The 25,527-nt window shown below is 44.7% G+C and overlaps 1 protein-coding gene across 7 annotated transcripts in view; it reads right to left on the bottom strand.

Annotated features, from left to right (window-relative positions):
- The window catches only part of NLGN4X (neuroligin 4 X-linked), a 361,845-nt gene that overhangs the window by 266,468 nt on the left and 69,850 nt on the right, over positions 1 to 25,527 (bottom strand). For all 7 annotated transcript variants that reach the window (XR_013374957.1, XM_077889032.1, XM_077889033.1 and 4 more), the window contains 2 exons: positions 6,216 to 6,383; positions 2,690 to 2,776 (listed from right to left, as the gene is read on the bottom strand). The gene's annotated coding sequence lies outside the window, so the exon portion shown is untranslated. The remainder of the gene's footprint in view (positions 1 to 2,689; positions 2,777 to 6,215; positions 6,384 to 25,527) is intronic.

Raw genomic sequence — 25,527 nt, 5'->3', positions numbered from 1 at the left:
TGTGTTCAGAACTACAAAGAGCATAAACAAACTATCTCAGCATTCAAATTTATTCTTAGGCGATGAGTAGTCCTCATCAGGATCTTCAAAATACTCATAGGTTCATTTCCATATCATACTGGACTTCCCAACTCCTGGCTCATCTCTGGATGACTTCACCCGAAAATGAAAATTATGAGTCCAGAGCCACCGTGGAAGGACTTTTCCTTGGTCATCAGTTTTGAGATGAACCAAGCCATCTTGGGAATAAAATCAAGGGATTTCTAATGCTGGTTCCCCAAGACCATCCCAGATCCCTATAAGAATCCATCGCAAAGGGGGTTGGGGGCACGGGGTAACTGGGTGATGGGCACTAAGGAGGGCAAAGGATGGAATGTGAGCACTGGGTGTTACCTGCAACTGATGAATCACTCAACTCTCATTCATGGAGTTTAAATAATTTTTTTCAATTTTTTTGAAAAAGAAAGAAAATCCATTGCAAAGAGTCTCCTTTCACAGAGGTTACAAAACCAGAACATGCTCAGTCAACGTTGTAGAGAAAATGTGATTAAAGTGGCATATGTTGAAATTTTCAAGTATCAAGAGGCTTCATGAATGATCTGTCCTTCCTAAGGAGTTGCTTTTCTTCATTCATAATCACAGATTCCCCGTAACAGAGAGGAACGGGTGCCTGCCTCTCTATTCTTTACGTATATCAGAAGCCTGATCACCCAGAAATAGCTACCTAGCAGCAGCCCCTGATCAAGGCATCAGCGCCCCCCACCCCGATGCACAGATGTGGGTGGTGGCCGCCAAAGCCTGCACCTCGTGAATGACCCCGATGAAGACCCACGGAGCTTTCAGCTCCCATGTAGACACGTTGAGAATCCACAAACACGAAAACTCCCTGCCGTGAGCTGTTCATCCAGCCACGCCATCCTCAGGATACAACACGAGAAGCTCCAACTTGGGATCACCCCTCATCCCGGCCACCCCAACGTATGATCGGAAAGCACGCCCCGATTCAGACGGGCAGGTAGGCAGCCTCCTGCACACACGTGTCCATACTGCCTGGTGGTTTCAAATGCAGATTGAACCTAAGTGCACATGGCCCAAAAAGTGAGAGGTCTTTCTAGATTCAGAAGTCCTCATTTTCCTCTCCTGATTGTGCACTTTATATAATGTTCCCTTTGGGTTTCATTATGTGAGCTGTCACATTATGAGCTGTGGCTCGTCCACGGCTCGGAGCGCGATGCCAGACCTATTACTACTGCTTCTCCTTGGAACCAGGACAGCCTGATTATATTAAACAGAGTGCTCCTAGCACAGCGGCTACCGAAATGATTATGACCGAGCTGCATCGGGCTGCCGTTCCAAAATGTGATCGTGTGAGAAGGAAGACAGATTTCCAAGACTCTGTGCCCCCGTTAGAGAGCAACGCTCCTCCAGGTTGAAAAGCGACATAAAAACAGGGGGGAAAAAAAAACTCACGGCACAATTCAGAAGACAAAGGAATTTACATAATGTGCTGTTAATGATGATTTGCTGTATGTGCTGATGAGAAATGTGTGTGTACATTGAATACCTTTGGTAAAATAACCTACACAAGCTAAAAATAGTAACCATTTTGCCATCTATAATCATCTTCCAAATTTGCATGTTAATAACAAAAGGGGGACAGCGTGTGTCTTTGTTAATTAAGAAATTATCTTTAGGGGAAAAAAAAGTTTTATGGCAGGACATGGGAGAGGAGTTTAGAAATCCAGTTTGTTGGGAACAAGGGTCTCATAAAAAATATGACCTTGACAATCTTGTAGAATCCAGGAATCCTACAGAAGTTTGTCACCGACTAAAGGTATGGAAGTCATGCAATGGGCTGTAAAGAAGCCAAAAGCCATTTGCGGTCTCCATGGTGGGAAATATTTGGAAGCTGTGCCACTCAAATTGTTAAGAAAAATGGTAGGTAATGAATATGAGAATGATATATAATCACAAATACCACGTCAGCAGGGCTCGAGTCGACAGCTCAGCCATGAAAAGACATAACCATTTACTTGAAACACACGAAAACACAACCTTTCTGGAATTTAAGTATGGGAAGGAACGGGCCCAGGTTTCAAAGTGCGAAACGATTTTATTAACAAGCGCTCACATCCATAGATCATAGAAATATCCCACCCATCTCCCCTTCGTTGGGATCTGTTGTCCAGATAGAAAGATCCCGTGGCCTCGGTGGGCCCTCTGCCTGGGTTAGAACATGTCTAGCATTTGGGTGTCATTCTGAAGGGACGGCCACCATTCAAATGCCCTCGTAGCTGGAGATGCTCACTCTAGATCGGAGTAGGCTTCCAGTGGCCAATGGGCTTGAGGGTAAATTTTGGAGCTGTTTAGACAAGGTGAGTCAGAAAGCTGAGCCTCTCATTTATGCACAGCTAATTAATGAGATATACCCAGCTGACATCGTGGCTATTTGGAGGAACAAGCAATTATTACAAAGCCCCAAATTTCCAACATGTATCATTATACACGCTGCAAATGAGCTTGAAAATCACGGCTTTGCACTTTGGTTCGTTTCAAATAGATTTTTGAAGGAGGAACCCATTCCGACTACCACAGGAGCCCGAAAGCACGGCGAGATTTGATTTACCCAGGCTGCAAATGCATCAATAGCGGAAGTCAGCAGAAGCCAATGGGTCCTTCGGATACTCACCATTACATCGTCCTTCTAGGAAGACGCCTTTAGAAATGCCTCCACGGACATCCGCTTGACGTCTTTTCCATCTCAACACCTTTGTCCCTATTAAAACAAAAACAAGAAAGAGGTATGTTGGTCCAGCCCATAAAAGAGATGAGTGTGCGTGCTTCAAGGGCAATGTCTTATTGCTCACATAACTTTGCTTTGGGGTTGTTACCGGAAGTAGCTGGTAGTGGCAAAGAGCGATTCTTAACTGGGTCCTTAATGAGGCAAGCTGCTAATCATGACACAACACCCCTGCAGGTGCGGCTAACTGTAGACGCCACATCCCACCATCCTGGTCCTCGTGCAGCGCGACGATTTAGGATAAACAGACAGGTTGAGGCTTCCAGTCCGTGTCTCGTCGGTATTCATTTGGGCTCTGTTACATCTTCGTTGACGACGACAATCAATTTAGTGCACATCTACGTGCGATCTAGCTTTATTTAAATTAAGACTTTGAAATCCTCGAAAAATGCAATTCGTGAAAAGAGTCGATCCGTGGTTTGGAGATCGTTTGCTTGCAAGAAGCAAGCCTCAGCAGGCAGCCAGTGTTCTTCGCCTACAGCCAAGGGTCAGGATGGGCAAGACCAAACACTGCCCTGTTTGCTTGGCCCCCACTATGACAACACTAGTGTCTCTTCGAGCAGAAGTCACCCCCAGGATCGTGTAGCATTATTCTTGTCATCCCGACCTGGACTCTTCTCTTTAAAGGGTGATTCTCAAGCAACGTGCCGCTCCTTCTACTTTCAAGTGAGGATCACAACAAGGCAAAGTGGCTCCCTGGTAGCTCTTTCACAGAGTCTCATCTTGTGACTGACGCTCACCATTTTAGAGCTCGAGGAAGGAGAGTAAGTGGAAAGAGAGACTACTTCATTTAATGCACTTCTCATGGTGCTTGAGGAATATTAGTACCAAGTAGATGAGGTCTTTGGGTTTCAAAGGCAGCAAGCCAATAGTGCATTAATAAACTGTAGGAAGGCAGGGTCCTATTTTAATTATGCTCTGATTACTCATAACAACTAGCACAGTTACTTCTTCTGGGTTTCAAGAACACTGTTGATTAAAATATATTTAGGAAAATGAATTCATATGTAACAACAATCACGACGGCGTTCAACATCGCTGACCCTTCTACAGCCGTGCAGGGTAGCTATCATGACATCTGTTTTACAGTTAGAAAAACCAATGTTCACACACTAAGTCATATAAGTCATGGGCTTCGAGGCAGACGGAGGCAGAGCTGAGTCTCCCTGGACGTCCACGACCACACATTTTACCAAATCGAGCGGCATCTTCAACTAAACGAACGATAGTGGCCAACACATATGTCGTGGGTCAGCACTTCACATACCGACTGCTTTCTATACTGACTCTTTTTATCTTCTCAAGAAGCATAGAAGGTAGGGAAGGGCGTTATCAACACTGGTTGGAAAAAGGGAATCAGAGGGAAGGCAGCCAACTAGCCCAAGAGCACGGAGCTGCAAAAGGTAGGGCTGGACTCACACCAGGTAGTTTCCCTTCCATCTATCTTGCTACACGGGCTCCGGTGCGACAAGGAATATCATTTCTATCCCACATTCTCAGTCCCCACACCGTGGGAATCTACAGCTGACATGGTTTCTGTCTGTGAGAAGGAGGCTATTTGATATTGATAGCAAAGACAACCTCACAGTGCATGAGTGATGCACACAGTAGGTGCTATTCTCACGCTGTAACATTAATACTACAACTCAAAAATTGGCGCTATTCCTACTTCACCCAATCCCAGGTCATATCTGGGCTCTAAACCGCAGGCCAGTGCTACATACACAACTGCAAAGTTAACTCCATGTGTGTTTCAGGAAAGTTCTACAGACATTAGTATGAATTATGTCTGACTGGCCAATACAGTTTTTTTTTTTCTTGTGATGGGGCACAGAAAAATGTTCATTAATTATTATTTTAAGGTTGAGCTTTTGTTTCTTTCTGTTTGCTTTAATTTTGATGGCTCTTTTTTTTTTTTTTAAAGATTTTATTTATTGATTCATGAGAGACACAGAGAGAGAGAGAGGCAGAGACACAGGCAGAGGGAGAAGTAGGCTCCATGCAGGGAGCCCGACGTGGCACTCGATCCCGGGTCTCCAGGATCACGCTTGGGCTGAAGGCAGTGCTGAACCGCTGAGCCACCCGGGCTGCCCTGATGGTTCTTTTTTTAAGGTACACGAGTGAGACAGAATGATTAATCATATTAGCATATGCTTTCTTTTAAAATCTGATAAACCTAACAACTGATAGAACAAAATAAATATTCCCATTATGTAGTGCTTACTGTGTGGTCATCTAGCCCAGTTAAAGTCCCTGGAAAGAATCTGTTCATCTGTAGCTGGACTGAGCTGTATTCAAAGCTGGCCGGCCCCAGTCAGGAATGTTTCCACCTGTCCTGCGTCCCTTTCTCCCGTAATCTCCCAGTACCTCTCTTACTGGAGCCTACTCACCCCCAATCCTTAACGCACGTTGTACTACGTCTCCTGCTGTATGAGGTTAAATACGTTCCAAATACTCTTAGTTTTTTCTTCATGGCTAACCCATTAGGTGCAAACCCACAGCGTAACATTCTCCCAGAGGGGTTTTTGTATGAGGAACTCAACGCTGAGGAGTCAGAGACAGGGAGGGACCCTTTACAACATCCATACTAATTATGCCACCTCCGGGTTAGCCATCGAAATCAAGGGACAATGCAGATTGCCAACTCTCGTCCATGCAAATACTCCATTTTCCTATGTGATTTCTGCTGCATGATTCACCATGGGACATGATGCAGGAATCCTTTCTTGTATTTGAAGCAAAATTCTAAGATGTAAGTCATGTGCCGAATAGCATATCTCAAAAGTTAAAGAATAAATTTTTTAGATGAAAATAATTTTTTTATCAAAATACGTCTTGATTTTACCATTACGTTTGCAGTGGATGCCCTATAATCAAACGCCTTAAAAGGCAGATAAATTTTTTTAAAAAGCAGATAAATATGACTACAAATAGCCGATTATTTTGAAAGTGACGTGACATTATTTTTTAATCTTCGTTTTGACATAGAAACGACGCCCTATCAAATACTTATCATCTGTGAAGACTTACACTGTACTTCATATGTATTCATTGACATAGAAAAGGATCTTTTAATATAAATGACTTTTTTGTTTGTTTGTTTAGTCATCTCTGCATCCAATATAGGGCTTGAACCTAAGATCCTGAAATCAAGAATCACATAGTCTTCTGACTGAGCCAGCCGGGTGCCCCTAGGAAGGAATCTTTTAAAGACATACATGGCCCGCGATGATAGTTTTCAAACAGTCAAGGTGGATTAAAAAGGGGGAAGCAGTAATTAAAGCAATATTTATGAGTCACTAATATATTAGCAATATTAGAGTTCATGAATATGTTAGCAAATGTTACCATACAATTATATCATTTCGATAGAATCTTAGCATGCGGAGAACACATGAGTCAAAAGCATACAGACCTTTGGAGGAATACGAGGCGTGGAACGGGGAATGATATATACCACACTAGGATAATGTTTCAAGGAAGCCTCTCCATATACTTTCATCTTTACAACTGAAGGTTTGGAGGCTCATGAAGACGTTCATGGCCATTCCAATTCACCCTGAGTAGCAGGTCCAAAGGATACCTAGAAAATAAGATAGGAAGATCTAAATACCTTCATAAAAGGTACCATTCATACACCTCTGACTTTCCAAGAGGGCACTGACATGATTGTATCCCTTCGTACCTAAATAACTTGTAACAAATCTTGTCTAGAAATCCTATCGTTTCACTTTACAGGTGTTGGTTGAGCGCAGACCACAAATGAGATATGAGGCCAGGAAAGGAATTCTGAAGACTAACAGGACAACCCCCGTCCTCAGTGGACGTGTCTTCTTGTGAGGGAGGGCATCCTCAGAGCAAGTACTCATAATGAATTGCAGGAGCTCTTGTACCAGTCATAAAGGGATAGAAAGTGCCAGGGACACTTGGGTGGCTCAGTGGTTGAGTGTCTGCCTTCGTCCCAAGGGGTCCTGGGATTGAGTCCTACATCAGGCTCCATGCAGGGAGCCTGCTTCTCTCTCTGCCCATGTCTCTGCCTCTCTCTATGTCTTTCATGAATGAATAAATAAATAAATTCTTTAAAAGAAAAAAAAAGGAATAGAAAATGCCAGGCTCGGTGGAGGTGACTGCTCTAAGAAACTCTTAGAAGAGAGCCTTGAGAGAGGAGGATGAGAGGGTCCACGTGTCAGAGTAAAGCATACAGGAAGCAGGAGCAGGAGGTAGCCGCAGAGCTCACAGGGCCCTCAAGGGATCCACACCACGACTCAGCTCAGGGCTCCCAAGGCTTGGGCAGCACCCGAGACTGAATGTCTGCACCAGACTTGCACACACATATGCAAAAACAAGAGAAGACAAACTTATTTTTAAAACCTAAATATATTTCAGAGGTATTTAAAAATCTTTTGCTTATTTATTTGAGAGAAAGACAGAGACATCACGAGCAGGGGGAGTAGACCAGAGAGAGAACCAGACTCTCCGCTGACCAGGGATCTTGGACGTGGGGCTCAATCCCAGGACCCTGAGATCATGACCTGAGCCAAAGGCAGATGCTTCACCAACTGAGCCACCCAGGTGCCTCTAAAAAAGACTTTTTTTAATCCCAGGCTTATTCATCTGTTATTTAATTTTCTTTTGAGTCTCAGTGACCTACCAAATTTTTGAAGGAAAAATGAGGGGAATTTTCATTTTGGTAGATTTTTTGGGTAGCTATTAAAAAAATAATAAAAGGCATGCTCATGGGGCACCTGGATGGTTCAGTGGTTGAGCATCTGCCTTCAGCTCAGGTGGTGACCCCAGGGCCCCAGGATCGAGTCCCATATCGGGCTTCCATAGGGAGCCTGTTTCTCCCTCTGTCTGTGTCTCTGCCTCTCTCTGCATGTCTCTCATGAATACATAAATAAAATCTTTTAAAAAAAAAGGCATGCTCACATAAGAAGAGAATGTATATATCTAGGTTTCAGGGGGTCGCCCTGGATATTTCTAGATGTGTATATAAAAGTTCAAATTGACATAAGTAACCTAATTTATCTAACCCAAATTTTATCTCCCATCTCTCAAACAGAACAATCCTCCAAATTATATCCATTTTTGAAAAGATGCATATTTAATAAAACATCTGTTTCTGACTTGGATTGGCTCCCAGTTTTATACAATGTTCAAATTGTTTAATTTTTAGCGTTATAAAAGTCGAGTGAAAAACAACGAGGAGAGAAATTTCTCTACAGAATATAAAAAGCATAACTTAAAATGTATATAATCAATTTTACACAATTCTACTCCTCCTGAGTCAACCCACATTTTGGACGAATTCAAGGAATTCATTCATTGTCCACATGGCTAATTCTGACACAAACCTTTACAATAAAATGAAAAAGGACTCAAGGCATCTCTTCAGCAAGCAGTAGAAACAAACAGCACAGCACAGCAGATTTATAGCTTTCATGTAAGACATTAAATAATTAAGCTCCAAAATCCTTAACATTCCTAAAATTTATCACTCTCTATTTTCTAGGCATGGACTAGAATGGGAAACGTGAAGCCTTTCTCTGACACTGTTTTAAAAAAATTTCAGAAAAAGAATTGTAAAAAGTCTAGGGACATGAAACCAGCAAAAAAAGAATAATATAAAAATAGCATCTAGAAATAAATCATCCATATATTGAATAAACTACACATTTTCGGTTAATCATGCTAGTTTATAAGTTCAATAGTTGATGAAGAACCGGCTTCCCTTAGGTGGAAGACAAACTTCCTTCTACAACAAATAGGTTAAAAGATCAAAGTTGTTCCCTCATACTGTCTCCGGCCTGGCTATATTGTCTAAGAAACTGCGATGGCTGCGCTGCTAACACTTGTCCACCACGTTCAACCTCTGGCTTTTCATTCATTCAGTGAACGTCCGCAGCGTGTCTTGTAATTACTCATTTCTTCAACAAACACCCAGGGTGCACCTCCTCTGAGCTGGACTCATGTGTTTAAGGAAAGGCAGAAAAACATTAAAACACACCTAAGAGGGCAAAAAATGAAAATGCTTTCCAATGTGACAGAGCGCCAAGAGGGGAGTAAGAGTGGGCTAATAAACGTGAAGACGGGAGAGCATGTAACCCACTTTCTGTGGGAAGAAGAGAGGAGGTTCCAGGCAGGGGAAGTGGCACAGGCAATGCCCTAATTTGGTACATGCTTAGTTGGATCACAAAACCAAAAGACAACTGGTATACCAGCAGGGTGGTAATGGGAGAATGCCATGGGGTGGAGCTGGGGAGGTGGGCAGGAGGCTCACCGTGTAAAGCCAAATAGGTCAGTATAAGGAATTGGGGGTTTATTCTAAGTATAACATGAAGCCATCCTTGGTAAAGCATTTCAGAGCAGGAGGGAGGAAGATAAGACCAAAGATAACAATAGGAAGAGCCTGCCTTACCATGTGCCTGTATTTTAAGGTACTTTACGTGCCTCACTAACTTATCTGTCTTGCTAACATCTCTAGATGTAGGTACTCCACATAATAACTCTCTTATGGATGAGAAAACTGGAACATGAAAAAAATAACTTTACGTGGCTAGGAAGCCTCAGGTGTCCTGGTTCCCTCGGTAGAAACTGATGAGTGCCAGAGACGAGGGTCCATCACGCACGCCAGAGTCAGAGGAGACAGTGCGCACAACAGAATGTTAGCCTCATGGGATGGATAAAGTATGGAGATGGGTAAAATGCTAGGGAAAAAATGTATGGGGCTCTGCTTCTGGTTCCTGGCACAGAGCTCCTAAAACCCTTGGGATTCCTAAGTGATTAAATCACTGGGAGCACCTTTCTTCTAATATTTGGCCTCTGACCCTGGTCCCTCATACAGAGCTCCTAAGTCCCTTGAAACTTCTTGGGTAATAGGAGTGTCCTTTGTTCTAACGGGGCAAGACGTGGTGGGCTTCAGCATAGCTACAAAATGGGGTCTGGTCGCCAGGAAAACCACGTCATGGTTAGAAGCTTGGACCTTCCAGCCCCTCTCCATCCTGAGCGCATCCATGGTTGGGAGGGTGGTGCATCCCAACTCCAGGAGGATGGAAGCTCCCAATTCGAGACCCTTGCAGACCTCGTCCTATGAATCTCTCCACCTGTATCTTTTATATGATGTCCTTTATTATCAAATAAACTAGAAGACATTAAGGAAATGTTTCCCTTTGGTCTGTGAGCTGTTCTAGCAAATGATGCAATCCAAGGAGGGGGTTGTGGGAAGCTTTGATTTGTACTCGAGTCAGAGAAAAGCTGGGGACAGAGTGACTTGGGGGCTGAGCTGCTTGCAATTGTCATCTGCAGTGGAAATGGTCTTGTGGGACTGAGCCCTTCACCTGTGGCTTCTCCAGTTAGTGTCAAATTGAACTGAATTGTAGGACACCCTCTTAGCATCACAGAGAATGGCTTAGCATTAGGGGGAAAAACCGCACACATATGGTGACAGGACTTATTGAGTGTGCGAGTAAAGGAGGAACACAGGAGTAGTTTTCCCAACCAGCATGGGAGAGCGGGGTACAAGAGTACCCAGGTAGAAGGAGAGCCTGAGGATGACAGGGCAAGAAGGCGAGGAACAGGTGTGGTGAATCCCAGCAATGCTCAGCTTGGATGGAAAACAGCTACCTGGGAGGAGAGTACAGGATTGAAGCGAGGACGGCTGGTTCAGGAGATGGAAGACCGTGTGTGCTTGTGGACAGTTTCTGGACAGGATAGTCCTCTGATGCAACCTATTATTCAGGAATGTGGAATGGGCAAAGTTTTAAAAAGTGATGGGACAGTATGAACAGCCATAGACAGGACAGGAAGCAAAACAGCAAATGTAAAGTGAGAACATGGCCATGGAAAGTAGAGATGTATCCCAGCCAAGAGAAATAAAGAGACCCAGAAAGTGATTCACACCAGGCAGATGGAGAGAGGGGATGCAAAGTACGGGACTGAGGGACGAGGGACTGAGTGCGGAAGATGCCTCTCCCGGGAAAACAGTGTGCAGGGAACGGAGCAAGCTTGGCAAGAGAGGTGATGGGCTGAATTTGGACACACTGAACTGTGCCTTTGGCAGAGCGTACAGATGAAGCTGTCCCAAAAGAGGCAACTGTGAGAGCAGGATGAAGCCCGAGGGAGAAGTGAGAGCAGAAAATCAGGACACGGGGGTCTCCTGGGGGAAGCACGGATGGATCACTAGCGGAGGCAAAGCTACGTGGGACAGTCTGGGAGCCAGGGAAGTGGCCTGAGGCTATAGAAGGAGCAGCAGTACCTGAAGAAGCAGGACGAGCAGAATCAGAAAGGAAGAGAAAGGCCATAGAGGGGACCCAGAAGGGAGAGTGTTCAGGAATTCAAGGAAGGATAAAGCCCCCGGAAGGAGGGGCAATAACACATCAGAGTCTATGGAGAAGCTACAAGAACGTTGGCTCTGCTGAAGGGTCAGCCACCTGCAGTGGTGCCCGGGGCAAGCCCCAGAGTCCAGGTGTGCTGTCGGAGTGGAAGGCAGAGAGATGTGAGAAGAAGTAAAGAACTGCTTGTTACCACGAGTTCCTTGTCTCAGGGTACGATGCATCAGGACATAAGTAGGTTTGTGGGCGGAGGAGAACAGTGGTGGGGAAGGTCTTGATAATGAACATGGGAGGCCGGTTTCAGAAAGAAAAACACTAAAAGACAGAAAATATGAAGGAGAGAAAAGGACATCCTTTCAAGTCCGTCTGTGACCTTATCACCACCAGAATGAACGTGCTCGGTGTCATTCTCACAGATCTCTGTAGCATCTGGCTATGTTGACCGGTTCACTCAACTTTTGAACCCTCTTTCTTCTTTTAATGAAAACAAGTTGACATATGACCCCAGGCTCAGATGGCTCCCCCAATACCTGGTTCTCTATGCAAGACGTAGCCCGCTCCCATCAATACCACCTTCCAGGGCTTGGCAGGAGTGTCATGCTTTCATTTCCTCGGTTGTCTACTACTGCTGGATCTCAATTCACACTATTAGCCTCGTGGCCTCCACCTCTAATTCCACCACTACCTGCCTCCCTCAAATTTGCCCTAAAATTGACATTCAAAAATGGTTCACTTGAGCAAAAGCAGCAGCGGGTCTCCCCCATAGCCAGCGGATTAACATCTATCGGCCTTACCATTGGTTTCCACCATCTAATGCTCTGGTTTCAATTTAGTCATCCAACACAACCACCTGCCCTTGAAATGACACTCAACCCATTCATGTGCATTTGTGTGAATTAGCACACGATGTCACATGCATGTATGTCATCGTTTGAGAAGTGCCCGTATCAACACTCGCCGCACGTCCGTATTGACTCCCTCCCTCCTTTGCTCTTCGCACAAAACCCCATTCATCCATTCATCCTGAGACACGGTTCATAAACAACCTCCTTTGTACATGTTTCTTTGATAATCTGGCTTCCAAGATGGCACTTGTTGGTCCCTGCCTCCCTGCACCAACACCGTCCCCTTTCCATATGGTGCCAAATGGGTGACCACCAGCATGTAGAACTGATGATGCACCACCTCTGAGATCAAGGTAGGAAAGATGAAGGTTTGCATCTTAGGCTCCCTCCCTCTCATCCTGTGTCTCTCCTACCCAACTCAGGGAAGCCAAGCACCAATGTTGTATGACTGGCCCTAAGGAGTGGCCCATGTGGCAACGAACTAGAACCTCCTGCTAAGGGAGGGACACCTAAGTGAGATTCTCCAAAGCCTTCAGAAGCCTTCCACCCCAGTCTCCAGCATCATCGCAGACCCTGAGCCAGAACCACCGAGCTATGCAGCTCTTGAACTCCTGACTTCTAGAAAATCTATGAAATAATAAATATTTGCAGTTTTAAGCTGGGTTTTAGGGGAATGTTTCATGCAGTGATAGACAGATAACAAACCACGTATATGATACTGGTGCCAAATAAGATCCTAGTGGAAAATAAGATTCTGGGGGCACCTGGGTGACTCAGTAGGTTAAGCATCTGCCTTCGGCTTAAGACATGACCTCAGGGTCCTGGTATCGAGCCCCACATCAGGCTCCCTGCTCAGTGGGGAGTCTGCTTCTCCCTCTCCCGACCCCTACTTGTGCTCCTTTTTGCTCTCTCTCTCTCAAATAAATAAATAAAATATTTAAAAAAGAAACTAAGACTCTATATTCCCAATGTCTTTATCTTCATCCTCCTTATGGAATGTACTGTGTGCATGTGTTGTAGTAAAAATCATTTCATTAAAAAAATAATAATGATAAAAAATAAAAGCATTTCATTGATCATGTTGTCTTCTTTACTGCAATGGTGATCTCCCTGGGGTTGGAGGTTGATGCTTAACTATATTTCTATGACTTATATTATCTAGTCTGATGACCCTCTCAAAATAAGGTGTGCATACATGGTTATCAAGTGAATAAATGAATGAATGAAGTTCTGTGCATGGTTTCTCAGTGTCTGAAGGCAAGAGAGCTGCATGCAGCCTGGAATTACAAGACCTTTGTCTGAGACAGAATGTGCCCTTGGATCCCTGAAGTGGGAAACAATCGGCTGCCTTCAAGTGTTTTGAATTATGAGCCAAGCATTTGGAAGCATGGGGAGAATAAATAACATGCAGCATATCAATGAGTTTTTATGGTGGTTATTATTAATCTTTACATCCCGCACAGTCCATAGCACATGGTAGATGCCCAATAAATATGCACTGATCGGGAACCTGGAAAAAAGACAACGTGTAAATCAGTAGAGCAAGACTCGATGTCAAAAGCAAACCTCCAGACCCAGAGGTATTAAAGCCACCTTCCAAACAGGAGAGACCAAAATAGTATGCCAGAGTCAAAAATTAAACCGGTCGTTTGTGAAAACATAACCTGAAAAGACCCAAATGCAATGGTTCTCAGAGTTTGACCCCCTAGATGAGTAGCAGCAAGTTGATGTGGGTGCCATCTTGGATCTACTGACTCAGAAACCCTAATGGGTGGAGCCCAGCCATTGTGCAGGGGATTCTGATGCTCAGGTTTGAGAAACAGTGCCCAAGGTGATGGGCTTCAAAAGCAACAAAGACTTAGGATTCAGTGCCTTTTTCCACTGACAGTTTTACCAACACTCTTATTCTGAGGACTGAAATAAAATGGGTGGGTATCTACCCTGAGCCAAGATTGCATGGACCCGGCACTGAGGCAACCCAAGAGTCCAGAAGTCATCTCGGTCCCTCATTCAGATCCCACGGGTCTTTCAGCACCAGCTCTGAACCCCTGCACCCTTCAAGCTCCAAAATCTGTCTCTCTCCCACCATATCCTCAAGTTGTTTCAACTCCCTCTCAACTGGAAGGTCTTATTTCCCTTGGAAGACCTCCCATGGACCCAACCCCAAGTCAGCGTCCCCTCCAAGGGATCCCCATGTCCTCCCAGCCCCATAAATATAGACTATGCCACACTTATTAATGTAATGATGTCACCTGAACTTAATGCCATCATTCGAGACGTGCCTCTATCCCCCACCACCAGACAACACTACATGCACCATGAGGGAGCTGATAGGCCTTCCTTCCCCACAGAAAGTCCAATAGGCACTAGTTGCTCAGTGCATGAAACATTCGGCAAAATTTCAAAAGGTTCTGACATTCACACTGATTGGGAGACAAAAGAAATGCCTATTCCACTCTATAAAGGTTGAGAAATACCTCAAATATCAAATTATATTTTCCCTTTCCTCAGGGAAAAAAAAGAGAAGGCATGAATAACTAGAGTCCATATAAGCCGGGAAAACACAACAGGCTGCTCTTTTGCTCAACTGTTTATGATCCATGATTAGAAGTTGAAAAGACGCTGGGGAAAACCCATCCTGGGGTTGATTATTTCCTAAGACTGAGACACTGTAGTGGGAGAGAGGCAGACATAACGTGACAAATCATTCCCATGTCCCATGTTTATTTTTAGTGCAATTTAGATTTTTCTGCCGTAAATGCTGCCCTGTGCCTTTACGATCTAGCCTGACTTGCGATCATCTACATGTGGTCCAGGACCTCTGGATTTGTTCCAAATCTCACAATTTCCAGTAGCAAACCCCCTCTTGTCAGTTCGTATGCACCATTTAACCAGGTCACAATGAAGTTTATTCAGAAAATACATGGAGCGTGCGTATCACTAATCATGGCTTAAAAATGAGCAGTATTCAAGTCAAGAGTCTTAATTACAATGATCATGGCTCTGGAATCATGCAGAATTAGTTGGAAAGGACCTGGGGATCGGTCCAACCCACTCATTTTACAGTTGAGGACTACGAAGCCCCACCACTTCCCTGCAAAGGCTGTCATTTAAAAAAAAGGAGGGGCCGCCACCCCTTTGCCCCAGAATGTGTGGTTCCTGCGATACGACGCAGTGGCATCCCTAAAAAGTCTGATGAAACACAGGGGACTCTGGAAGACAAGGGTTCCCCACTGCTGGAATGTGTCAGAGAAGCCAGGCAGGGCTAAGGGACGAGCATGGAGCTGGGCCAGGGGTCCGCCCTTTACCAGGCGCTACCCAGGCTGGCTGCTTCCCTTTGGTCGCTCCTGTAGACAGCCCAGCCTCTTGGCGGGATTCCTAGAGCTGCAGGGACAAAGTACCACAAGGTCAATGGTTTAATTTATTGTCTCATCAACGTTCTGGAGGCCAACCTTCCAAAATCAAGGTGTTGGCAGGACCGCGCGGCTCCGAAGGCTCCAAAGGTGCATTCAGGTGGCCGCTGGCCATCCTTGATGTTGCTTGGCCTTCAGAGGCATGGCGCCACATCTGTCTTCTCCTTGTGCATCTGTCTGACTTCTGCTTTGTCTTCCCGCCGAGTGCTCCCCTCGTAGATGGACAACAGTCATCGCATCAGGGCCCTCCTACCTCTCTCTCTGCAAAGAACCTTTTTCCAAGTAAGGTCCCTTGCGCAGATAGATGCTGGGTGTGAGGACTTCATTCTAACATTTCGGGGGACACAATTCGACCCATGACCCTTGGTTTATTTGTAAAATGACATGGTTGGATTCAGAGCGTTTTTACTTGAATTCCTGGCAGGAAGCCTGGAAACAAATAGAATGAGAAAATTGCACGCTGTCTCTCTCTCACACACACACACACCGGACACTGGAATTTGGAATTGTGGAAACAGAACAATGGGTGAGTGGCCAGATGTGTTTACTTTCAACCAGGTATCGGTCCACCCCTCCCTACAAAACCTACCTTGCTGCTTCTGTGCGTTCACACTGCGTTGACGAATGAGGCCAGAACGTATGCTATCTGCCGAATTCACATTCACAAGTGCATCCGCTATCAGCGTGAGGACAACTGCAAGCCAATTGTAGGTGGGAGCCATTCGCATGCACACATCAAACCGTATCTGGAACAGTCGCATAATAAGCAGGTTTTCCCTTTTCTCTTACATTTTTTTTCTGGAGCCTCACATGTTTGCCTCTTCCCCTGTGTAACTAAAACTAACTTTAAATCGTTCCATTAGTTAGTTTGACTATTTCAGGCACGGCGACAGCCGCTCAGAAATGCAACCAAAGTTTGCAAAACGTAGGCAAGCAAGGGAAACGGTAGGCAGGGCATTTTACGAACGAGGCACTGAAGGAAGGCAATGGGATGACATTCGTCGTAGTAAATATAAATAGCGGAATCCGTACGGAAAAAGCACGGCGCGCACCCGCGCAGTCCAATGTTGCAGAATTAAACTCTTGATTCAGTGGCAGTGGATCATTCAGGCTTTCAGGAACCAGGTATGGAGTGCACTTCAAAGGAAGCACGTCAACACAATGCGGTTTTATTGCTTTCGGAACACGAGGGACTGGTTTTACATAACCCTTTTAGCGCAAGAATGTGAAAGGTGGCTACTTCTTATCGACGTTAAAAATGATAACCCAATACAAGCCACTATGAAGCCACTGATGACAACGTCACATCTTCATTCTTCGGGCGTGGCGATGCTGATTCTGAAGCTCTGAGGCTCATAATGTCTCTTCCAAAGACATTTCCCCATATGAAATGGGGAAATCTTGTGTTCACTCATCGACTATTTAAACTTCTTTGTTTGTTGGAGAATCTAAGTTCAATCAACCGGCACCACAGCTCAGAAAATATCACCCCCGCCCCTTTCCAATGATGCTCGCACCTCGTTCTCTGCAAAACACGTTGTTGGTGTTTTGCACCGATGTTAATAAGTTCTAAATAACAGGCTGCACTCACTGGTCCGTGTGCCTCTATAGGACGGGGAATCATTCTGATGCTCACACACCGCCCATCCACTGCGAGTCCATTCGCAACCCGGCTTTGCCCAATCTTAGATAAGCTCGCTGCATCGCACTCTGCACTTTGTTCTGAGAGATGCTTATCAGGGTTTTTTTTTTTTTTCTTTTTATTTTCTCTAAAGCTCTCGCTTACCCACATCAGTTCCATCTTCCTTTCCGATAAAGTGCTTTATAATGACTGTGCCCAAACACCAACCTAATTCTCATCGCAGCGGATACAATTCATAAAGTCGATTCTTCTTACAAGAAAGGCTTCGAGGATCATGTGGGTACTGGGGCTCCATTGTCCTGTTTGCCCCTGGTTTTCCGGTCATGCCAGGCACACGTACGGGGCCACCGGGATCCCAAAGAGAATGAAATCCTCCGTGTAACATCTAGCAGAGGCACAGCTCATTTTATAAAAGGGAGGGATTTTAGCTCCCAGGGGACATCTAGCAATGTCTGAAGATGCTTCTGATGGTTGCAGCTGGGGAGAGATGTGCTCCTGGCACCCAGGGGCTTGAGGTCAGGGATACAGTGAAGCATCCTACAATGCACAGGCCAGTCACCTGCATCAGAGAATTATCCAGCCCCAGAAACAGCAGTGCCAAGGGCAGTAAATCTTTGTAAGGGAGACTTATTCCTGTCACCTAGCTGAGCATCAAATCATGTTTTAAATATTATCCAGCACCTGTCACTTTGCAGAAGTCTTTAATGCATCCTCCTTATAATCAATTGCCATGATCTTCTACTTATTATAATTTAGTATCTCTAATCTATGTGGTATAGACATTTGGATTTATTAAGCACACACACACACATGCATTCGCATACACGCACTGAGTAGGGGCACACCTACCTACCTCTAGCAAAACCATGCCTTTTATTTTATTTTAAGTTAAATCTGTAATATGTATCATTGTAGACTAAATCGTAACTATCTGTCCACCAAAAAGGAATGGTAACTAGGCTAGGTGACGGGGTGTCATCGAAAGCTATGGTGGTAATCATATTGCAACATGGAAGTATATTCAATCCACGAGTAAACCTTACACTTAGAGTTTGATATGCCAATGAGGTCTCCATAAAGATGTGGGAGGGGGAGGATAAAATAAACCAATGGTGAGAAGAAATCACCTGTGGGAGTCCTCTGTTTACCCCTTTGCAGCCTTATTGACGACTGGCAAGACATGGAAACAACCTAAATGTCTATTGATGGGTGAATGGATAGAGATGTGATAGCTTTATACGATGCAATATATTATTGCACCATTAAAAAGGGTGGGGGGGCACCTGGGTAGCTCACTGGATGAGCGTCTGCCTTTGGCTCAGGGCGTGATCCTGGAGTCCTGGGATTCCAGTCCTGCATAGGGCTCCCCACAGGGACCCTGCTTCTCCCTCTACCTGTGTCTCTGCCTCTGTCTGTGTCTGTCATGAATAAATAAATAAAATCTTTAAAAGGAAAAAAGAAGGAAATCCTAGCATTTCCAAGAACATGGATGGAGCTGGAAGGCGTTATGCTAAGTTGAATAAGCCAGACACAGAAAGACAAAGAATGTACAATCTCACTTTTATGTGGAGTCTAAAAACAAACGAAAATAACCCAAAGTCATAGAAAAAAGAGATCAGATTTGTGGTTAAAAGAGGCAGGACAGTGGGGAGGGGAGGAAATGGAAGAAAGTGGTCCAAGAGCAGGAAGTCCCACCCATATGCTAAGTAAGTCCTGGGAGGTAAGGGACAACATGATGACCATATTAATATCAGAGTTAAGCTGTGTGATACATAGAAAAGCTAAGAAAACAGAGAGAAGAGTTCTAATCAGAAGGAGGATTTTTTTTCCTTCCCTTTTCCCTTTTTTATTTTCTTTTATTTCTTACTTTCTTTTTCCTTTCTCTTCCTTTTCTTTTTACTTTAACTGTATCTATCCAAAAGGATGGATGTTAAGAGTGATACTGTGATAATCATTTCAGAATGGGCGCACATCAGACCACCATGCCGTCTACGTTAAATATATTTGGTGACCAATGGCAATTACATCTCAATAAAATGAGAAAAATAAGCAAAATGGCGCATCCTTACAGTAGCATAAGAACAGCCAGCTACGATTGTCATACGTGAGGTTGCTATTCCATAGTCTATCTTTGCCAATATAGCACACCGCACGGGCTCCAATCAAAGTGATATCATTGGTAGACTGTGAGTCAGCAAAGGGGAACAATTGCAGTTGTGTGTTGTGTGTTGAATGAAGGAGCAAAGCTCCCTTCGAACCCTATTTCTCATTTTCTCTTGCCAGCATGGTGCATTCATTGGGAACCAGAACGGGAGAGATGCAGGGAACCCACAGGGGCCCCCCCACATACACACACACACTCCTGGCCGTATCCATGCAACTTTCCTCCTAGGGGGAGCGCTGCCTCAGGCCACGCGGGCTTACCCCACTAAGGAGTCGGTATCCTGAGACCAAAGACAATGGAGAACACTCATGTTCCTTTAAAAATAATTTGAGTGCTACATTTTGCTGATGCTATAACCTACTTTCCTGTTGGATACGTAGAAATAGCAGTTTCTTCAACGAGACTCTGCTATGAAGAGTAAAGAATGGAGAGGACGGTACAGCTGCATCAAATGTTCAGAACACAAATCAACCTACTGTCATGCAAAGTGCTATGCAAAGGCTTCCTGTGAGTTAGCAAAATAATAAAAAAAAGTCATTTTCTACCTTTATGCCTCGGACGTTGATGATATTGGGAAACTGATAATAGTTTTAAGTGTAGTAAAGATAAAATAGATCTGTAAAAACAAATAAAGGTTTTTATATTTCAGAGTAATTTATGGATATAGGTTTAGATGAATTCCATGGAGCCATATGAGAACAAGGGACATAGGTGAAGTTAAATAGGAAAGATGAGACTATGCACTCCTCATGTCTCAAGCTGACTGATTGGTACATGGGATTCATAATTTCATTTTCTTAGCTTTTCTGCGAGAATTTTAAATTTTCAATAGTAAGATATCCAGTCAGATTTCAAGCGCATACAAAAGGATTTTTTTCATATTTTTTTAAGGACACAGACATCAAATCAAAGTTTACAAATCACAACAGTAGACAGAAATACATCAGAAATACACAACAAAACACATCTTGCCCCTATGATGAAGAATTTACATGGAAGGCTTTGAAAATGAGGTATAGGATCAAAACTGAATAAATATCCTAAAGGTAAAAAAAATAATAATGATGATGATGATTGGGTTAAGTGATAACCTTCTGTGAGAGTAAGTCATGAGAAATGATGCTCAATAAGATTTGTAACGATCCTCAAGTGGTTTTTTGCTACCATATTGCAGGAAGTGTAAAGTTCAAAATGAAATATGCATAGATACACTGTAAAGAAAGATGTGGATGCGTAGAGAAATATTGATACAGTTTAAGTAGTACAATTGGGAACAATATGATGTCGACAGTTACAAACATGATATCAAGCTGATATAAATCATAATGCATCCAGATATCAAATGTAGATGAACTATGAATGCAGATGCGGATGGACATATATTCATACACATATATAGAGAGTAATGGTAATGATACAGATGGATAACTGTCATCTATGTGTAAAACATCCAGAAAATTACCTGCAGAAATGGTACAAATGGTTTGGTGTTTAACCACTGGCTTTGGAACAATAACTCTTCCATTTTTTTTCCAAACGTCTGTGTTTCCTATAATACTTCTCATTCTGTCCCTATAAGGAAAGCTCCTTGACGGGCACCGGGGTGGGTCAGTAGGTTGAGCATCTGCCTTCAGCTCAGGTCATGATTCCGGGGACCTGGGATCGAGCACCTGAATCAGGCTCCCTGCTCAGCGGGGAGTCTGCTTCTCCCTCTCCCTCTACACTTGCGCCACATTCATGCCCTCTCTCAAATAAATAAATAAAATATCTTAAAAAGAAGAAAAGGCTCCTTGGAAAGGGTGCAGTGTGCTTATGTCTTATTCATAAAATGGACCCGGTTACTAGAATTGCAACAAGACTGCTTCTTAAGATGTACTTAGGTGACAGTCACCCCTGTGCCTTTTAAAGTTTTATATATTAACGTGCACACCACGGGCTAAGAGAATGAGGTCACTTTTTAAAGTTCCGATCATGGTGAACAGAAGCACGTGGCCATGCAGACAACAGGACCAAATGTAACCTCCGTAGGGCACCACTGGAAGTGTCTGGTCCACAATGTGTTCCTGCCACTTCATACATGTTTCCAGGAAAATGTTTCTACTAGGATGGTAGGACGGGTGGGGGAAGGAGTGGCACCCACACTACTCTCCAGATTCACTTCGGGAACAGGAAGGTTGCAAGTGGATGCGAGGAAGCTCGGTCAAAGACAGTGTGCATGTGGCTGGTCCACTGAGGGCTTCTGCAAGCTGAACACCCCGGGGCCAGCTGTTTGGACAGAGCTGACCAATGCAATCTACACTCTGAGGAAAACGTCAAGGGCACATCAGGTGCCTCCCTTCCCCATAGCTTCCGAGAACACCCATCACCCTCCTTCTATGTCCTAAACCCTGGATGGGATTTTATCTCAACATACTCCTTGACATAGAGTCTTTGAGTTTGGGAGTCATCAAAATGCAAAGACTTCTTGGGGTCCAACCACGATGGCAAAATAATAACAGGTAGCAAAAGAAGTAATAGGAATAAAGTATTGGGTGATACTACCCCGTACTATTGGAAGTATGCACTACATATCCACATGTCCATATTGATGTAAATGAATGAAGGAATACATAAATTAATGGGAGGATGGGGCAAATCTTCCCCAGAGAAGAATTCTAAGTCACTGAGGTCGGTACTGCACCATCCAAGACAAGCAACTGAATTCTCTGTCCTCCCTATGGTGGATGGTCCAAGACATGCAGTTGAATTTTCCATCCTCCCCGCACCATCCAAGACATGCACTTGCATTCTCTGTCCTCCTCGTCGTGGATGCACTTTAAGTGACTTGCCTCCAGAGCTCAGAGGATTGCAAGGTGAGGGCTCAGGAGACTTCACAGTGCAGGAACCTGGCAAAGCACTACAACCTCGGCCGGGTGATCACGGTCAACATCCCAGGGTCCTGGGATCAGCCCCACATCGGGCTCCCTGGGAGGCTGCTTCTCCCTCTCCCTCCCTGCTTGTGTGCTCTCTCAAATAAATAAAATAAAATGATAAAAATGAAAATAGTATTGCAAGCCTATCATAAAGAAAAACGTGTTTTATTTTGTACAATCAGTCAACATGTAAGAATCAAAGGATCAATGTTACAAGCCAGGGAGGTGGGTCAGCCGCCTTCCTACCGATTAAATTTTCCATCCAGTGGCATAATCAGCTCCTGGTTTTAATCCCGAGGAATGAAAGCCCCAACGTATAAAAGCAGCAACAACAAAGTTAAAAGTTTAAAATGCCTGTCACCAAAATAAGAAACGACCCGTTTCAAGTGGCTTTGCGTTAAAGGATCGTGGGGAAAATCGTGAGTATGAGGAAACGGAGAGAGCTGTACCCACAGCTCCGGGTTCATGTTCGTAGGTAATAGTGCAAAGCACAAAGGGCCGGTGACAAAGCCATCAAGCTGCGTGTCAAACAATAATTAATTCTCTAGGGACACGGAAAGCATCGCCATGAAAGCCGGGACGCTACGACACTGCAGGTTCCTCAGGTGCACATTACAACAGACCAGCATCCAAAAACAGGAGGGTCCGAGTGAGCTTTGTCGATGCACACCATGGAGCATCATGCTCATGATGAATTCTGCAATGCTTTTTTTTTTTTTTAGATTTTATTTATTTATTCATAAGAAACGCAGAGAGAGAGGCAGAGACATAGACAGAGGGAGAAAGAGGCTCCCTATGGGGAACCCAATTCGGGACTCGATCCCAGGACCCCGGGGTCACGACCTTAGCTGAAGGTACACACTCAACCACTGAGCCCCCCAGGTGCCCTTACAGTTTTAAAAATAAGTGACGGGGATGAAAAGTAAAGCACAGGGAATCAAGTCAATCACATTGGAACAAGGTGGCACGTGTGACTACACCCCTCGTGGGGAGCGTCAAAAAATAGCATTTCCAATCAATCTGGGACACCTGAAACCAACAGAACATTCTATGTCAATCATGTACCAATTAACTAAAAGCAAACAGGTTTCACCAAGTAAGCTCCAGATTGGGGGATCAGAAGATGCCACGCACCCAGCTCTTTTGACCACTCGGACCCTTTGGTGACCTGTAAACTCAGGCCGTGGTCAATCGTGGCTCCAAGGTAACAAGTTCTGCTTCCAATTTTGGAGATTTTTTTTTTCCTCCCTTTGGCTTCCTCCCCTGGTGCCTTCCAGCAAAATAATTTACCTTGTGGGATTTTTGCAGCACCGTAAAGAAAGGCAGGTCTCGAAACTCGTCGTATACGATGAACCCATAGGACGATTTGGCAAACGGAGATATATGGGACGCTGAAATTTCAGGCATTCTGCCCATTGTTTCGTGAATGGGTTTTAAAAAGTACTGACCAGGGGCGGCTTGGGGGCTCAGCAGGTTAAGTATCTGCCTTCGGCTCAGGTCATGATCTCGGGGTCTTGCGATCGAGTCCCGCATTGGGCTCCCTCCACTGTGGGGCGTCTGCATCTCCCTCTGCCCTTCCTGTCTGCTCACTTGCGCTCGCTCTCCAGTAAATAAATAAAATCCTCAAAAAATTAAGTGAAAGTACTGACCAGCTGTGCGCGGTCTGGGATAAATCACGGCAGCTCCGTGTGCCTCAGCTTCTTTACACAGCGATGCTGGAATGCAGATGTTCGGTCTCTTGCAAGTCCTAACAACGTCTGACCTTAAAAGATTTCCTAATATTATCAACACGCTGTATGCTGCATGTGGTCTGGGCAATGTAATAGTTATTTAGGCGGGTTTGTGCATTCCCCAAGTTGAGAAAAACATATACTTTTCTAGAATCATTGCATCCTGTCCCACCTCCCCCCAGACACACACACACATGCACACAAATGGAAAGAGACCAAAAGCTTACATAGCATCTGCTTGAGGGGCTGTTCTCAACCTGAAGAGAGGACGGTGTGTCCTGTGCAGCTGCTGCACGAGTGGAGGAAGGAGGCAGCGCAGGTGCCTCCCACGGTGACCCGCTCCGGGGACAACCCCTGGAAGGAGGCACCTGTGACACCCACCGCGGCTGCCGGTGACCCGGTGACCGTTAGGGCCACACGCGCTTTACTGGGCGCTTCCTCGGGGGACAGGCCGCCGCCACCTGGCACGTTGAAGACAACCCCGGAAGCGCAATGACCATGGCGTGGCCCCCGCCAGGTGTGTCAACACCTGGAGCCCCAGGGATGGCCACCAGCAGACAGCAAAGGCGCACCTCACCCCGGGAAGGCCCGGAGGCCCTGCAGATGCTGCGAATTCGCAGGCCTTGCAGGCCGGGCTGCGGGTTCTCTGAACCAGAGGCGTGTTTGGGGAGGGGACAGAGTCTACGCTTGAGCTGCTTCCCCTTCGAGGGCTCTCAGCCTCAAGTCACGTTTAAGACAGAGAAAAGGTGAACCGAGAGCTTGGAAAGATCCAGCAACAGAATCACAGCAATCGGCATCTCCCGATAGGAGCAATACTTTGCAGTGCTCCCTGAGCCTCCCACGGCCTTCCACAGCGCGAGGACTTCGGTCTTTTCAACATCTTCACAAAAGGGGGCACCTACATGGCTCAGTCTGGAAAGGGTCTGCTTTGGGGTCAGCCTGTGATCTCAGGGTCCCAGGGTCGAGCCCCGCATCAGGCTCCCCTGCTTCTCCCTCTGCCCCCACCCTTCCACCGGTCAAGCTCCCTCCCTCTCTCTGAAATAAAGAAATAAAATCTTAAAAAAAAAAAAAAACCTTCAGAAAGTGCTCACTTCAGCACCACAGAAAGTTAAAAAAAAAACAAAAAACAGTCGTCAGAAAGCTAGGTTTCCCAAAAAAAAGGTTAAATTATGTATATATTTAAACATATTTGAGCATTTATATGATTTAGGGATTTGTTATATAGACATGTATAAATTATATATACTGATGTATACTTATGTATTCACATTTGTATGCTGATATTTTATATATTTATATATCTTGTTTATATTTTAGGATGTTTTATATAGAGGATATATATAAATTTATGAAATATCAGTATACATGTAGGTTTTATATGTATAAAATATGTATGCACGTTATATATGTTTTATATATAGAAAACCAACATAAAATTCCATATATCTGCATATATAAGATGTCAGTACATATGGTAGGCATTCATAAAAACTAAACAATTTCTGGGGTGTCTGGAGGTCTCAGTGGGTTAAGCGTTCACTCCTGATTTCTGCTCAGGTCATGATCTCAGGGTCAGGAGATCGAGCCCCCACATCGGGCTCCCTGCTCAGGGGGGAGTCTGCTTCTCCTCTTCCCTCTGCACCCACCCCCACAAGCACATACTTTCTGTCAAGTAAATAATATTTTTTTTT

This window comes from Canis aureus, chromosome X (genome assembly GCF_053574225.1).
Source record: "Canis aureus isolate CA01 chromosome X, VMU_Caureus_v.1.0, whole genome shotgun sequence".
Lineage (NCBI taxonomy): Eukaryota > Metazoa > Chordata > Mammalia > Carnivora > Canidae > Canis > Canis aureus.
The sequence above is the reverse complement of the archived record's forward strand: the minus strand, read 5'-3'. Positions and strand labels throughout refer to the sequence as shown.